At 38.9% G+C, this 16,626-nt stretch overlaps 1 protein-coding gene across 4 annotated transcripts in view; it reads right to left on the reverse strand.

Annotated features, from left to right (window-relative positions):
* The window catches only part of AKAP6 (A-kinase anchoring protein 6), a 603,334-nt gene that overhangs the window by 355,244 nt on the left and 231,464 nt on the right, over positions 1-16,626 (reverse strand). The window contains exon 1 of one of the 4 annotated variants that reach the window (XM_053594743.1): positions 2,930-3,185. The exons of the other annotated variants lie outside the window; for them this stretch is intronic. The gene's annotated coding sequence lies outside the window, so the exon portion shown is untranslated. Of the gene's footprint in view, positions 1-2,929; positions 3,186-16,626 lie in introns of those variants that run through there. 4 annotated transcript variants of the gene reach the window in all.

The following is a 16,626-nucleotide window of genomic DNA, read 5'->3' on the forward strand; positions in this document are numbered from 1 at the left end:
AAGGTACACGAATGAATGGAAAAACGGCTCCTGCACCTGACTCAGGGAATGACAATTATTACACATTCAGGAGTGATATCCACAACCAGTGATGCTCCACCTGTTATTTGTATCTGGCAGCCACTCTGATTGGTCAGTGCTCATTTCATACTAAATATTAGATACTTAAATATCATGAATTATATAAAAGCAAAGTTACTCACTGTAAAATGACAACAACATGACAATGGATGTGAAGGGCTATAGAAGCTTAACACTCTAAAAATGAAATGGTAGGACATCTGAAAACTATCTGTGAATTCTACTTATACTTCTATTCAAATAAGTATATTAATAAATAAAGTAGTTTCACAGTTTATTTTTTATAAGTACCTTAGATTGAAACTCCCTAAAAGAGAAAAGCCTTTAAAGGAAAGATGAAATGGCAGTACTAAGATGAGAAAAAAGTAAATTTCAGAGCAAACACTATTACCAGGGATAAAAAGCATCATTTCATAATGATAAAGGAATATCAAGGGGGCATAACAATCCTAAACATTAACATACCAAATAAGAGAGCTTCAAATACATAAAGCAAAAACTGATAGGACTTCAAAAAGAAATAAACAAAAATCACAATTGCAATTGGAGATTTCAATACCCTTCTCTCAATATTTGATAGGAAAATATATTTATATATATATATAATTGCTAAGGACATAGAGATAAGATTTGAACAACATTAGCAATCAATTTGACCTAATTTACATTTTAGGTCAGTTAGGAAAGTCAACTGACTTGCCCAAATAACACCAGAACATGCGTTCATTTCAAGTGCCCGCGGAACATTTACCAAGATAGATCATGATCATAAAATATGTCACAATACCTTTCCAAAGATTCAACTTACAAACAAAAATATGCTCTCTGACCACAACGGAATTACAGAAAGACATCTGGAAAACCCTCACATATTTAGAAAATAAATAATAAGTTTCTAAATAACCTGTGAGTCAAAAAGTCAAAAGACAAATGAGAAAGCTCTTTAAAACACATGAAAATAAATGTATAACATACAAATTCTCAGACTGTTGATAAAAGTAGTACTCAGGAGAAAGTTTATAACACTGAACATCTACATTTAAAAAATGAGGAAAGTTCCCAAATCAATGAACTGAGATTTCACCATGGGAAATTAGAAGAAGAACACTAAGATATTACACATAGAGAAACCCTAAAAATATGACGTACATTTGATGATTTTCCTTAAAGACATCCCAAGCCCTGCTAAATATCAACTCTCAGGCATTGGAGATACATGCCGGCGGTCACAGTCACAGGGTCTGACGGTAAACACTGCAGGCAGCACTTGGCAGAAACAGCAAGTTCTTTTTAAAAGATCAAAGACGTTAAGAACTAAAAGAATGATACAACACACAAATGCTGGATTTATTCACAGGAAACAAACCTTGATAATCTCGTTTTTAACTAGATAGTTCTTATACTTTAATTAGGAGAATATTTACCTCTTACTACTATTGTAGGGGGCTAAAGGCCAACACTTCATTAATATGAGTTAATGTTCATTAAACAACAAGGTTAAGATTGCCATTTTTAATAGGTCTGGGATTGTCAAATACTGACAGTTTCATACTGTTCAAGCTAGAAAAATAAGACTTCAAGAGTTTTCTGTTAGAAGAGCAATAATACTGCAACTTTTCAAGTTTATTAAATTGATGTTAATGTATAAACAGTAGGATAATATTCTTTTCAACTTCTATTTTTTACTCCCTTACATCTCAGTTCTCAGACTATGACCCTCGTCTCCAGGAAATCCTTCCCCATCAAAGGCACAATTTAACGACCAATGTATCTAACAGGCCACTCCCAAATCCCACCACACAGACGTCCTTGTAGGGATGCCCAGAAGGCTTCATGTGATTACATAATGTATTTAAATATGTACGTATGTGTATGTGTGGTCTGCAATAACTAAAAGGCAGTTTTTCTTCCTAAGAAATTTATCCAGAGTTATGCAACATGATTAATTTAAGAACATGATATACAAGAAAGAACTATCAAAGCATAAATTAAGTTGTGACTTCCTAATCATTTTATACATGGGTTCCTTAAAAGTGATCAGGTTTCAAAGGTTGCTTAAATCAGTCCAATGACAAAACACTGAGTACATATATGTTTCAGGAATATGCCTGTCATATGATATAAGTGGACATACAAGTTTGAATAAAGGCTAAGTTAAATAACTCACTCAGGTGGAAGTTCCAAAGCATCTTTACAGTATTTATAACACTTACTTTATGTGCCAAATACTTGGAAGCCAAAACTAAACGTGATGTGTTACAATGTAGGTCAACAATGGACTGAGAAGAACACTAATATTGCAGCATTTCACGTCATTGCACTGATAAGGCACAAGTGGTAGTTTAAAGTGAGGTTATTAGTTTAAATGAGATTATTTGGAAAAGAGTAGTGTGATTTGATCTTAGTCTGAAAATAAAACCCAGACCCCATTAAGCAATTTAAAAATACATGAAAATAGTATGTTCTGGAACATACTAAGAGGCTTAACAATTTCTCCTACTGTCTGCCACAAATATAAAAGCCTGCCTTTTGGAACTAGAATAAGGAAAATAAAACAGAAAATAGAAAGGTAAATTCTAAAATGGCATTTTACTACATGGCAGATACATCACACTTTGTATGAACTCCCTCAGTTTCCCTAATGTCCTAGAATTCAAGTACACTTGAATAACAATATGAAGACTTTCATTTGGCATATTGTCTAGCTGGGCAGTGAAACATAGTGCCCACCACTACAGGCAGGCTGTGTGCAGTGGACATGCTTATGACGCTCATGCCCAACTCTGGAATCGAACAGTTTAATGACTTCTGTGATCTTACAAAGAATTCCACATGAACAACAGCCTACCTGAGCTGCACAGCAAGCAGATTTCCAGAATGGAGGGTCCTAAACAGGCTGCTGCAATCTCATGGTCCTCAGCCAAGCTATCCGCTTCTGTCAGTTACTCCCCCACCAACCAACAGGTTGAAAGCAGAGCAGAGAAAGCCCAGATCCTATAACTCAAGTCGATTTGGTTTTTAACCAGCTGTCACGAGTTAACTACCTTTACCAACAGAGAATCTAAAACACAGCCTAAGACTTTCTTTCCATACCTGACAGCCTAACTGCCTACAGGCTTGCTATGAACTGTAACTACACTAAGGTTTCAAATCCTTTGCACTCAGCTCCCAGACTGCAAACTGGAATTTCATTCCACATGTGCCCCTCACAATTAGCAGGGTTATTTTAGGCACTGACCTAAGTTCTCAGAGAATGTAAACCGATGGCAAAGGGGTATCTAATGTCAGTTGCTTGGTTACAACAGAAAGCTCATATGGGAAGCTTATAACCTGCATGCAGTGTTTCCTCAAAAGCCCCCTACATGGGTTTTTACTTTAGCTGAGGAGAAAACTGAAATTATACAACTATCTTTAAACACCCACAGAAAGCTTAGACCCATCATGAATAAGCACAGAGTAATCACAGCTTTGTTAGAGATATGGATTGGCAAGGAGTATAGCCTTCAGGAGAGGCATGCAAGTGACTTGGACAGCTGTTTTGTAAAACAATTTAAAATTCTGACTGGCAGTTTACAGTCACATAGTGCATCATTCCAGAAGAAGTCTCAGTGAAAGTAAACTGACCGCCCAGAAGCTTATTAAGATTATTCATTCCATTCTAGGATCTCATAGAGAAAGCTATAAATACAAAAATATTCTAAACATTTTTCATAATTATGAAACTTTGTTTCCCTCTACCATTTAAGATATACTCCTGAAGCATGCTACTTCTAATAAAGTACTCCACCTACTGGCTAATATGACAGTTTTGTAGACACATATTTCAGAAGAGAAATAACCAAAAAAAAAAAAAAAAGAAACCACAGAAGCAAACTACATGGTGCCTGCTTACCAGTGAGTTCCTGCGCACTGTGTGAGTATTTGGACTCCCAAAAGCAACATGAGATAAATTCACGAACCCTCCAACTTCCTCATCAACACTCCACTCATGGTTTCCACAAAAGTCAGAACTCTAGGAGAGAGCTTGAATTTCCAAGAGTGTGCAGACGTAAGTTAGAAGGAAGAATTTCCCGGGTTGCAGATTTGCTGAGAACTACTTACCAACCTCCCTGTCAGAGAAGTTTAAATAAAAAGATGAATAAATCTGTTAGGAATGGTTAGCCATGGACTCCCAAAAGAGAGAGTACCAAAATAAGTAAAGTCTGAAAGTCCCTTACCTTTCCTTGGCTCCCACTCTCAAATTTCCTGACAGTCAGCTCAGAAGTCACCTCCTCCGGACGCCTCACAACTCCCCTAGCCTGGCATAATGGCTCCTCCTCGGGGCCCCCAGGCTCTGCCCCTGCCTGACATCTTAATGGTTTCTTCTACCTCCCTCCTCTCTCTCCAGACAGTGAACTCTAGGTTGCTAGTTGTTCTGTCACATTCATCTTTGCAGAGCTGGGGTTTTTTGTTTGTTTTTTGTTTTTTGAGACAGAGTCTCACTATGTTGCCCTCAGTAGAGTGCTGTGGCATTATACCTCACAGCAACCTCAAATTCTTGGGCTTAAGCGATTCTCTTGCCTCAGCCTCCCAAGTAGCTGGGACTACAGGCACCTGCCACAACACCTGGCTATTTTTTGGTTATAGTTGTCATTGTTGTTTGGCAGTCCTGGTCTGGGTTCAAACCTGTCAACTCCAGCGTATGTGGCCAGCGCCCTACTCACTGAGCTATAGGCACCAAGCCTGCAGTGCTGTTTTAAATCAGCAAACATCAATGAATGTTTGCTGAATGAATGAATTTCGGAATGTTATGGAACCAATGGGCACACATATTGGCCTGCATCTGAGTTTGACAAGCTACCTTCACATAATTCCCACTTTCCTGAGATATTGTTAGTTCAGTGTGACCAGCAGTTCTAAGGCAACACGATTCCATTTATAATGTGTTGTTATAAAACACATTATAAAATTCAATGAATATCTGATGAAGGAGCAAACAAATGAACGAACTGTATGTCAAATCTTTAGAAAGAGTATGCCTTAGAGCCCATTCCCAGCCCCCGTCTCCAGCTAGGCGTGCTCGAGTCAGTTCTAATGATAAGTATATGCCTTCCCCGAGCCAAAGGCTTTTGCACACAGTCCCCTCTCTGTCTTACAATTACCTCTTTTCTCCACCATCCCACTTCCCACTTTTCACAAGCTGAGTTTCTTCCATTTGTGGTAATAATGCAGGAAGGGAAGCCAGCTCACAGTGTGAATTAATCACAGATTTTAATAACGGCATTTCATATGTGAAATTGTCATCAGTTTCACATAAACTTGTGGCATTTTAGCCTTTAAATTCTTTAAAAATCTTTCAGGAATAAGAAAAAAGCGTATGTTCTATTAGGAGTGGTGAAAGTATTTGGACCACTGGAGTATCTCTCCGGAGTTACTTTTTTCATCACTGTTTTTATCTATATTTGAAAGCATAGCCTGTAGCATTTGTTTTTCTAAGAGAGAATGAGAAAGAGAGAGAGAGAGATAACCCCAGCTCTGTGGTCAGTTATATCCTGGCAGGAAAAAAAAGGAACATGTACTTCACAGAGTCCTATTTTTAATTCTCGTTTAAATAGCTGTCAGCTCTTGCCAGCATGAAAAAAGAAAGATGACAAAATGAAGGCAAGATTTTCTGACCAGAACCAAGTATTAATATCAGTTTTGAAAGAAAATCTACATATTCTTAAGAGAATTTTTAAAACATCCGAACATAATTTTCCATGAATCTACCACACGGCAAGTTTATATATTGGTGTGTGTATATTTATATATAGTATCTGGACTATATATAGTGTCATAATTAGAGGCATTTGATGAAATTAATTAGCAGGATGATTCTTCTAAGATACCTATAAGGGAAATCTATTTCTTCAATAGCTCTCACTGTGAAATTATATTCATTAATTTAAATAAAATTTGTTTGTTCACCATCTATTACGTTGCAGGCTCTGTGCTCAGCTCTCAGAATTTTAAAAGTGAAAAGAAAACAATCCCTGTCTCAAGAAATCTAGAGAGACAGATAACTAAAAAGTTACGATGTAGTTTAAGCAGCACAGTGATATCTGCAGAGGGTGTGATGAGAAAGGAAAAGAGGAGGGTGCCTAATCCAGGATGAGGCAGAGCAGCTGGTCAGGGGAGGTGGAGCAACGCTGAGTTCCAAAGAACAAGTTAAGAGAGAGTCAGACATGGGCTAGGGGAGAAAGCATTCAAGGAAGAAAAAGCATCACAGGAGCAGACCTGGAACGGTATGAGGTGCTTTTGTGGAGGGAGCTGCAGACATCCCAGCATGAGAAAAGCCTAGCATGCAAGGTTGGGAATGAGCAGAAGGCAAGAGATGGAACTGGAGAAGAAAACAGCCCCGCACAGTTCAGGCCGGCCCAGAGGAACGGACGTCTAGGATCATGGGTTGCATGTATCTTAACCCCGAGCAGCTTCTACGGGCCTTTCAACAGTGAAGAACTTCAGTGAAAACAACTCAAGTCAGTCATGATTTAGATCCCCTTTGAGTGCAGTTAAAATCGATCATTGCTACATGAAAATTACATAACTGATGTTTGATATTACGCTGTATATAATATTTACAACCTAATATCTTGGTATAAACATAAGCTTCATTTTTAACAGTACACATAATATCTTGTAAGGAAATGATTCAGAATCACAAAGTCATTGGAAGCTGGAAATCTGGTTCCATTTCCTCTTATTGCAGAAGAGGGAACCAAGGTCCAGAGAGGTTGTCATCTATTCCAGGCGTATGCTAGAAAGGTGCATCCCCTGTACAAGGACAGAAGTCTCTGAGTATCTTACATCACCAAATTGCCTGCCTTCAGCCTCCGCTGCAGGGGAGGTATGTGTAACATGTATGATTTTATCCTGTGGGTTACAGAGATTCAGTGTTGGACTGTAAGCATAATACTAAAAGTTTGAACGAGCTTTGTATTTTAGAGGCATCCTTTCTTGCTTGAATAAAGGAATGAGAATAAGGTACCTTTTAATAACTCAGACGAAGGATGATGACAGACCCAAGCAAAGCCAGTGGAGATGGAAAGGAATAAATATATTATAGAAACTTTTCGGAGATATAAAAGACATTATTCAGTTTAGACATAGTGGATTAAGATGCAGAGAAGATGCGGGTGAATAACCTTCTCATTACCTGGCACGGAAAACCCAGAAGGCATCATCTGGTGGGATGCGCATAACGCCTTTAGGAAAAAAGGAGATGCCATGTGGCTACTGAGGTGGTCAGAATCAACCTGATACTGGTAGAGTGACAGATGCCACAGCCACACCACCTTCACAGCCTTTGGGATGTCGCATGGCTTTCTTGGTAGCTGTTTTAGGGAAGCTGGTGCTACCTACCTTTGTTCCTTTCAGAGGACTAAACATAAAATCATAATTACTGTTCCCAGCTTGTTTTCTACTTCTGGTTTCAGCAAACTAGCTTATACAGACCAACCACCTCACTGAGAAAAATAAGTTGGACAAACAAGAATCAGTTTGAAGGCATCAGAGAGTTGGCAAGGGAGCAGGGATTTCAGAGCCTAAGATCCTACAGAGAATGGAAATGCAAAGAGGTAAGATATTTGACACCATTCTCCCCCCCACCCCACCCCCACAAAGGACATTGCAGATTTGTAAGCAGAGTTTGGAGGTTAAGAAGCTAAGCTGAAGTTCTACTAGTCTTCAGTGCCACACGGGCAAAAACCGGAGCTCGGAACTCACCAAGGTGAAGACACCCTGGTAAAAACCCAGGCTTCAGAGAGGACCTCTAAAGTGGCAGTCCCCAATCTTTTTAGAACCAGGAACCGGTTTCTTAGAAGATAATTTTTCCATGGATTGGGGATGGCTGGCAGCAGGGAGGGGAAATGCTTTTGGGATGATTCAAGCACATATATTTACTGTGCTCTTTATTTCTATTATTATTACATTGTAATATACAATAAAATAATTATACAACTTACTATGATGCAGAATCAGTAGGAACCCTGAGCTTGTTTTCTTGCAACTTGATGGTCCCAATCTGGGGGTGATGAGAGACAGTGATACCCAAAGTGTGTTGCTTATGTCCTCAGCTCCACCTCAGATCATCAGGCATTAGATTATCACAAGGAGTGTGCAAGCTGGATCCCTCACGTGCACCGTTTACAGTGGGCTCCTAGGAGAATCTAATGTCTCCGCTGATCTGACAGGAGGCAGAGTTCAGACAGTGATGTGAGTAATGGGGAGCAGCTATAAATACAGATGAAGCTTTACTCACTGGCCTGCCACTCACCTCCTGCTATGTAGTTCAGTTCTAACAGGCCATGGACTGGTGCTGGACTGTAGCCTGGGGTTGGAGACTGCAGCTTTAAAGGCCCATTCCAGAAAAGTAGAGGTAAACCAGAAAAGGACACAAGATGAATCATGACCAAGTTAGATTGATCCATTCCGAGAAAGCAAAGTCAATTTCATGTTTGAAAAATAATTTTTTTAAATCATAGGGTGATCTCAATATATTCAGGAAAAAAAGTCTTTTGATTTTTCCATTCATGGAAAACCTCATAAGCATATGTTGAGCAAAAGAAGCCAGATACTAAAGGATATATATAGCATGACGATATTTATTTGAAGCATCAAAACAGGAAAACTATGTTATTTAGAAATGCTTACATGGGCAGTAAAAGTATAAAGCAAAGAAATGATGGTCGCAAAGTCAGAAAGTTAGTTATTTCTGAAGTGATGAAGGGCATTCACGTATTTGATGAAGAACATGTGGGGTGCTTCTAAGTTCCCCACAAAGTTCTATTTGTCTTTTAATCTAGGTGGCTATAGATCAGATGCTTGTTTTAAAGTTTTTTTAGTTAAAAAATTATACATACACATAAATACCAATTTAAAATCATGAAAAAGGAAAAATAGGTGCACTGATGGGAATAAAGGAAGATTTGAACAGATAAAGAATAACAAATACTATGTTCCAGATAAAAAGACTTGAGATTACGAAGATGTCAATTCTCCCTAAATTCATCTCTAAATGGAACATAATCCTAATAAAAACACCAACGTAATTTTATGTGACAGTAGACAAGCCGATTATAAAATTTAAGTGGAAAAATAAACTATAAAGACACAAAACTTATAAGAGAAAAAACGATAGATTCCACCATAAAAATTTTTTATTCCTGTACAAAACATAAAATGCTATAAACAAAAAGGTAAATGGAAAATTAAGAAAAGTATTTGTAAATATTCACATTAATTTCTATAAATCGATAAGTAAAACAACAACAACTCAACAAAGTTTACAGAAAAGGTATTAATGTGAAGGTTATGCAGAAGGGAATATAGCTGCCTTTTAAATACAGTAGAACCTCTATAGGTTGACCACCCAAGGAACTGTAACAAACTGGTCAATGTACAAAGGTGGTCAGCATAAGAAACTAGGCCTACTATACAGACAGGTTCATGTGGTACACATCCAGTCTATGAAAATTAGGTCAACTTAAGGAAGTGGTCAATGTAGGGAGATAGTAAACTAAGGAGGTTCTCCTGCATATGAAAAGATATTTAACTTCATTGATCAGAGGAGAATTAAAACTTAAAACCACACTGAAATACCATATTTCACCTATCCAATCTGCAACATCAAAATACTAAAGAGTTGTGTTGAAAGAACAAAGTTTATCTTGCTGGAAGAGAATATAAATTAGTACAAGATTTATGGGAAAAAAATTATAATTGTTATCAATAGAAATTTTATAAATATAGATATTTATTTATATGTATCCTTTGACCCAGCAAATTACAATTCTAGAAATATTTTTCCTATACTTGTATTACTCACATAATACAAGATAACATTACAAAGTTATTGAGTGGAATATTGGAAATTACATAAATAAACATCCATTAATAGAGGACTGATAAAATTGTGTTTTTACTTGTAGTAAAAAAATACACAGCTGTTAAAAAGAATAAGACAGCTCTTTTTTTTTTTTTTTTTTTGTAGAGACAGAGTCTCACTGTACCGCCCTCGGGTAGAGTGCCGTGGCGTCACACGGCTCACAGCAACCTCTAACTCTTGGGCTTACGTGATTCTCCTGCCTCAGCCTCCCGAGCAGCTGGGACTAATAAGACAGCTCTTAATATTCTGATTTGGGATGTTTTCTGAGATATTAAATGGAAAAAAAGTAACATGTAATACGTTTATGTAAAGATGCAACATTGACATAAAAAAAAAATTGTTCATTTATAAATGTTACTTGAACACATTTTCTGTGCCAAGCAATTTTCTAGGCCCAGAGAACAAAACATGGAAAGGAAGACAGTAAGACAGTAAAATATAATATGTGTCAGATGATGTTAAGTGCTCTGAAGAAAGAGAAAAGCAGAAGAGAAGAGTAGAGAGACCCATGGCAATAGAGAGGATGCTTCTTTTTACAGCGTGGCCAGGAAAGAATCTCTGATACAGTGATGTCTGAACACAGACCTCCAGGAAATGAGGGCTGAGACAGGAGGATGTCTGGGGAAAGTGCATCCCCGGACTTAAAGTGCAAAGGCTCAGGAGTGGGAGTAGGCTCAGAGTAGTCAGGAACACAGAACAGAACAGAACAAAGGGGAGAACATAGGGCACGCAGCCAGAAAGGCTGACAGTGGCAAGAGAGGGACAGGCCACAGCCATTACGAGGACGTCAGGCTTTTATTCTGAGATAGGAAACCACCAGAGGATGTTGAAGGTTGGTTTCCTGGGAAGCAGACTCCAAAAGGAGATCAGAGTACATGAAGTTTATTAGGGAGTGGTCCTGGGATGACCTCCTAAAGCAGGGGAAGAAAATAAGCAGAGTTGGGCTATAGTACAGTCTTAACTAACATGCCACCGCACCCCATAGGGAACTCTGAAACTGGGATGGCCCTTCAGAATGTTCCAAGTTGCAATATCTGACATAGTAGCCAATATTTCTCTCTCAACTAAGTAGCTCCCTATCATTTGTTTGATTTAGGAAATAGACGTTTAGTCAAAGACCTTAACAGACACAAGCCAGGTGCAGAGGTTCACCCCCATAATCCCAGCTATTTGGGAAACTGAGGCAAGAGGATCACTTGAGGCCAAGAGTTTGAGACCAGCCTGGATAACACAGAAAGACCTCATATCTAAAATAAATAAATAAATAAATAGCCAGGCTTAGTGGCTGTAGTCATACCTATTTGGAGACTGAGGCAGGAGGATTGCTGAAGCCCAGAAGTTCAAGGCTGCAGTGAACTATAATCAAACCACTGTACTCCAACCTGGGAGATGGAGTAACATATAGTCTTAAAAAAAAAAATTAAAAAGAGACACAAACTCCAACTTCAAGATTCAATTCCCTTACAATATTGTTTTTTTCCTCTCACTATTCAAGGCATCCTGAAAATCCAAAACTGACTCCACAGGGCATAAACCATCACACACCAGTATGAGAAAGTTAAAGACCTCTACAACCTGCCTTGTCCATCTGGGCAACTATAACAAAATACCATGAACTGGGTGCTTATAAACAAAGGAAATGTATTTCTCACAGTGGTAGAGGCCGGGAAGTCCAAGATCAAGATCCCAGTAGATTTGGTGTCTGGCAAGGGTTCTTTCTCTGGTTCATAGATAGCTCCTTCTCAAGGTGTCCTCATGTGATAGTAAGGCAAGGGTCTCTCCTGGGTTTCTATTATAAGGGCACAAATCCCATTCATGAGAGCTCTACCCTTGTGACCTGATCACCTCCCAAAGGCCCTATCTCCTAATACCATCACTTTGGGATTAGGATTTTGACACATAAATTGGGGGTGGAGGGACACACATATTCAGACCTTATCAAAACCCTTTAGTAATTAACTCATGGAAGATTCCCAGAGCACAAGAATTGTGAGAAAAATAAATATATGGGTCCATTTATATGACATGCACAAAAAAAATTTTCAAGATATAATATTAAGTTAAAGAAATGATGTATGACATTGTGATGGAGTCTAATCCGTCTATATATGTAAACAAAAACTGGTAATAGTAGGTATTTCTAGTGGGTCATGGGTGATTTCTATTTTCTCCCATTTTTATAAGAACATATATTATTGGGCGGCGCCTGTGGCTCAGTCGGTAGGGCGCCGGCCCCATACACCGAGGGTGGCGGGTTCAAACCCGGCCCCGGCCAAACTGCAACCAAAAAAATAGCTGGGCGTTGTGGCAGGCGCCTGTAGTCCCAGCTACTCAGGAGGCTGAGGCAAGAGAATCGCTTAAGCCCAGGAGTTGGAGGTTGCTGTGAGCTGTGTGAGGCCATGGCACTCTACCGAGGGCCATGAAGTGAGACTCTGTCTCTACAGAAAAAAGAACATATATTATTTATATAGTCAGCAGAAAACAATAGAAGATATTCTTAAAAGAAATTGTATACAATGCTTTTTTAAAAGAAAGTAAGAAAGTAAGAAAGTGGCTGTTCACTTGTTATAAGTCATATGTTACTAAGACTAAACCCAATGAGTCAATGAAATTTCTCCTCAGAGAGCATTCTCCCCATATCCTCGGGGTCCTGAACATGTTAAATTTTCATGCAGTTGGGAGTAGGCAGCTCCTTCCTTGTTTCTACTCCTTCTAATTTGAGACTGTCTCCTTCTTCTTGGATATTAATTTTGCTCTAAGTGAAAGAGGACACATAGTAGAAATTACCATCACATCAAGGAACCCTGTCTATGCTTCTCCTCCATTTCCTGACTTAATGTAGCCCTCTTCTCTCCCTCTGCCTGTGCAGTTGAACTCTGCCCATCCCATCTCCTGCCTGAAAGAGCCATAATCATCTTTCCTCATTTCTAGTCATCACAATGTGGTCTGTGTTCTAGGCACTCCATATTATAGTCAACCCAGATGTTCACCTTCTTTCCCCTACCCAGCACCTATATTAAGGCTAAATCTAGATTTTTACAAGCTTATTATCTCTTTCTGGCATCAAATTACATGTGAGTGTATTTTGATGGTAGGGTCTCCCTGATGTGTCCTCTATTCCTTTGGCTTTCCCTCTGAGGACATTCCATCCATCTTTTATCCTGTCACCCATGGGCTGCTAGCTTAGCTTCTGCTGTTTCACATCTTCATTCCAGCTAGAGCTTGGAATTTTCCTCCTTACTATTCACTTACTTAATCCTTCAGGCATCTGTTTAGCAGAAGGGACCTCATTTCCTGACCTCCACAGTGTCACAGATCTGAACATGAGGTCTTCCTAACACATTTGATGGCAATCACACAGGGACTTGGCCTGTGGGCACACATATGTGCGTGTGTGTGTGTGTGTGTGTGTGTGATGCTGAGCAAATGTTCACTGATGTTTGCTCTTAGTCATTTGCTCTTAGGCAATGCTCAGGGCACAGCTTTGCTCTGAGTTGTAGACTTTGCTTTCAGCATTCAGGGCTGGTGCCCACTAGGTCTGTCAAGTATGTGAAAGACTGACAGGGAGGCTACTAACCCTCAGCCATGCCGTGCCTATTGACAGGGGAACGTAAGACTCTCTTTTCACACTAGCTACATTTATAAATTGCTTACTAGGGACAGGCATAATTCAAACCCTTTCATAAATGCTCTTCAAGTTAACCTCATTGTAATCCAATGAAGTGGATGACCATCACTTTAAAAAAGAGGAAAATGAGGCACAGTGAGCTGCCTCATGTAAGAAGTAGGGCTGGAATTGGAATTCAGTTGGGTTCCAAGATCGACTCTCTTCACCATCACCCTAAATTGTCCCTCAGTTGTAGCAAGAGCTTTATAATTAAAAATGCTTCATTAACTGAAAAGATCTGGCGGCTAAATCTGATTCTTGGGTCCAAAGTAATAATTATGCCACAAGGCATTTTTGCAAATCTGTGATGCACTAGTCTTGGAATTGCAGCATTAAATGAGTTTGTCAGGACAGACGCTCAAACACACAGGAAACTAAGTTGCCTCAGAGGTGAACTTCAATCAGCCGGCCTCAGTCACAGCTTGGGAGAACTGTAAACCCTCAGCTTCCCTCTTCATCTGCTTCTACTTGTAGATTTTTCTTTTTCTCTCTATTATTTTTTAAACAATGACTCAGAAAAGTCTTCAACTTGGGGCCCAGTATCTAAAAGTTTTAATCCTTATCTGGTACTAGTAAAATATGACTAGACAAAAATTGATTTACTAGAAATCAGAATAAAACCCAATAGGAAACATGCATTCCTATATAAATATATTAATACAATGCATCTTTGAGGAGAATTTACACAGGAAAGTTCAACCTACACCTCTGCCGCTCCCATTTTGCTGTTTACTCCTCTCCCAGTGGTGTCTGAGATGACTTTGGGGACTGCTGAGAAAGGAAGCATTATACATTTCTTTCTTGGCCCCTCAAATCTGTCTAAGGAATTGCTTGTATAGACCTACCCTCCTGCCCTAGGGTTGATAACCCTTTTAAAAACCAATCACTATGAAAATATTTAGGGCACAAGGTCAGAATTTTTGTCAGTTTTGTTTACTGCTATGCTAAGAATGGTGTCTGACATCTGATAGGCACTCAATAAACATTTGTTGAACTGATACAGAAAAAATAGCATAGAAATATGTTAAGAACAATATATTAAATGTTCGTTTCTGCATAGAAACAGAAAAGTCTTGAGGCACTGAATAGATAATAATTATAAGACTGAGTACAGCAAGTTAAAAGTGAGCTTAAAATTTTTATGTAGGTAGTTAAAAGAGATTAAAATGATTTCTGGCTGCAGATTCTGCTCATCAGATTAAGATGTGAGATGCAGGCAACTGTGTTGGTTGTATGCTAATGCTAAAAAACAAGCTGGGGTTTTGGTTGATCCTCCAAATTCAGAGAATTTATGAGATACTTCTTTTGAAGGATTGCTCTTCATAGGATTGTCAATATGCACCCGCCATCAGTCCTTCAAGACACCTTGCCCAAATATCCCTTTCAAAATAAGAACTGACAACAAACAGTGTGACGCCACGGCACTCTACCCGAGGGTGGTACAGTGAGACTCTGTCTCTACAAAAAAAAAAAAAAAAAAAAAATGAATTGGGGGCATGCCTAAATTAATTTAGGACTGGGACCCACAATCACTGGAAGAGGGTGGAACTGTGCGAGTGCACACAACGTGCCTGACACAGTAAGTGTTTCGCTGTGATTACTAATCATTCATAAATGATTGAAAGTGAGGTGTAAAAGAGTACTCCAGTGAGATGCCCCTTCCTTTACGTGTGGGTCATTATAAAAGTTTTGAGATCCACAAAAATCAAGAAACAGAAAATCTGTGCTGACAGAAACACATGAAGCCCTCCCAGCAAGACCAACGAGCTGGGCGAGTTGAAACTTCACAGATGAATCACAAAGGATACTGTCGACTGTGTTTTTGGAAAGTGACATTATGGGCCATAACACAGGCTGCCTCAAAATTTTCGTAGAATATATCATCAGACTCCATGTCTGTATGCTTATTTCCAGACAGAAAATTTTTAAAAATGTAGTTTCTGTGTCTCAAATAAAAATATAAAATGAAGAACGAATGTGCTAGGTCTGTGGAAACAAACATATGTACGCCTCTTTCCAAACCGAATGGAAGATGAGAGTTTACATGTGTTTTGCCAAGAAACTGATATACTTCCTAGTCTCCAAAGCAGAGAGCACATAAACAAATTTATAAAAATTTAACACAGAAATCTAGCATCGGAACAAGTTGGAAAAGAAGTCAAATGCAGAATTTCTAAAATAACTGTGGGACCCAGTGACCTGGAAACATTCCACAAAAGAAACTTAAATCCTATTTCCCTAGGGAAAGGCACTGTTTCCTGCAAAAAGCAATCTCCATTTCTTTTATGTGTCTGTGAATTGTAAGCCAGCCCCACTTGAAATTTAATTTGGTTACAAATAAGTTTGTTTCCCTTGAAGCGTTTCTTTTCTCCTCAGAGAATTCTAAGGATGCTATTGAAGTCACTCAGCTTTTTCTAATCAAAGAACTTGCTTATATACACAGAGGTAGAACCTTGTGAAATTACCTATATTCAATTACCTCTGACTTAGAAAAACAACAGTTGCATATGGTTCCACATCATTTATTGTAAGTTGGATGGATGGAGTCTTGGGGGTGTTGGAGAGATAAGTGGGTGGATGAGAAGAGATTTATTCCCTGTTAATGAATTTTTTACTTCACCTCCTGAAAGTTGTTGTGTCATAAAAACCAAACACTTAAGGAATGAGAACCACCTCCTGTGGAAGGAATTAACTTTAGCATTGATGAAAAAAGCCAAGGGATGCTCACATTGACAGTAGCGGTAGATCCAAGACCCAACTATACCAGACGAGTCGAGAAGTGTTGCCACTAAGCAAAACAAACAATGGCTTCCTGCCCACTGCACAGAAAGCCACATATGTGGATGAACAAGTATCTGAGAAACAGACCAGACAGTAACCCACCATCTAACACACTAGACTTTAAGTCCCCTCCCCTATAATCCACACCCCTTCTAGCGAACTTTGTCAAGGCAGGCTTACTGCACAGTAAGAA

The sequence above is a fragment of the Nycticebus coucang genome, chromosome 6, assembly GCF_027406575.1.
Source record: "Nycticebus coucang isolate mNycCou1 chromosome 6, mNycCou1.pri, whole genome shotgun sequence".
NCBI lineage: Eukaryota > Metazoa > Chordata > Mammalia > Primates > Lorisidae > Nycticebus > Nycticebus coucang.